Source organism: Cyprinodon variegatus, unplaced genomic scaffold, assembly GCF_000732505.1.
Source record: "Cyprinodon variegatus isolate N-32 unplaced genomic scaffold, C_variegatus-1.0 Scaffold25, whole genome shotgun sequence".
Lineage (NCBI taxonomy): Eukaryota > Metazoa > Chordata > Actinopteri > Cyprinodontiformes > Cyprinodontidae > Cyprinodon > Cyprinodon variegatus.
The window spans coordinates 2,252,059-2,253,269 of record NW_015150478.1 but is presented as its reverse complement, the minus strand read 5'-3'; the positions used below and the strand labels follow the sequence as shown (position 1 = coordinate 2,253,269).

The following is a 1,211-nucleotide window of genomic DNA, read 5'->3' as shown; positions in this document are numbered from 1 at the left end:
CTGCATCAGGTACATTAAGCTTGTTTTTACATTAGAAGCATACTTTGTATTTACAATTATTAATAGAACACATAGAATGAATATTTCTCTGATACTTGGACTACCATCATTGATAACTGGAGGACATTTTCCTCTGTTATTTGCATATAAAACTTTAGAGAGCTATTAAACATCAAAATCAAAACAGGTAAGCACTTACTTCATTAGAAATAGTGTAGGAACTAGAATTTAAACTAGCAACATTATTAGGTGACATCTTTTGAACAATCATTCAGTGTAAATAGATTTTTTTAAAGTTAATTTACTATTGTTTTTTTAAATAGCCCAGATTCTGTTAAAACAAGGTGATTCTTTTACTTTAAAAAATTTGCATTTGCTGTAGAAAATGCTTGTTAAAAACAAGTAATTTCCAAAGTTCCAACCGTATAATTTTACATTCTCAATAAACTGAGAAAAGAGAGAAAAAGAACATGTTATAGCTGTAACTACTTCCTCTCTTTGGCACCACCTAACGCACATAACATGCCTCATGAACTTTGCTCAGACTTTGTTTTGTATGGAGGGAGGGACCTACAGTTTTCAGTTCTTCCGGACTGAGTTCACTAAAATGGCATTTTTCCACCTAGTTTTTGGTTTGCTCTGCAAAGCCCTTCTTGTCCTGTTCTCTCTCCTCTTCATTGCCTTTCTGGGTTACTGCTTGTACATTAAGTACATTCATATGAAATATGACCACATACCAGGGCCACCAAGGGACAGGTAAGCCAAACAGTCAAGTTGTGTTTGCTGCTGTTCTTTGCAAACATTCTTTCCATTTTCTTTCTCACACAGCTTCTTTTTTGGCCATTCACCAACACTTCTGAAGATAATGAAAAAAGATGGCTTAGTGCATGACAAATTCCTAGAATGGTAAGAACTGAATCTACACAGCATTTTTTTGTGCTCTCAGGACAGAATTTGTGCATCACTTCAAATCTCCATTATGTTTGATTAACTAATAGTTTAATATACAATACATCCAATATGCTTATACTCTAGATTTATTATTCCCAGTTTGAAATGATTATAAACGTGTTATTTTCAGGTCTGAGACTTACGGACATGTTTGTAGGATAAATCTTCTGCACTATGTCAGTATATGCATCACGTGTCCAGAAGCAACAAAGGTAAATATGTCTAAGAGTTGCAAGAGAAACAGTGTGAGAGGGAATGCA

At 34.2% G+C, this 1,211-nt stretch overlaps 1 protein-coding gene and 1 long non-coding RNA gene across 3 annotated transcripts in view; both read left to right on the top strand.

Moving 5' to 3' along the window:
- The window catches only part of LOC107097654 (cholesterol 24-hydroxylase-like), a 31,708-nt gene that overhangs the window by 26,031 nt on the left and 4,466 nt on the right, over positions 1 to 1,211 (top strand). The gene's annotated exons all lie outside the window — the stretch shown is intronic.
- Positions 586 to 1,174, top strand: LOC107097680. Its single transcript, XR_001481841.1, has 3 exons — positions 586 to 756; positions 829 to 906; positions 1,082 to 1,174. It is a non-coding gene; the product is annotated as an uncharacterized LOC107097680 (long non-coding RNA).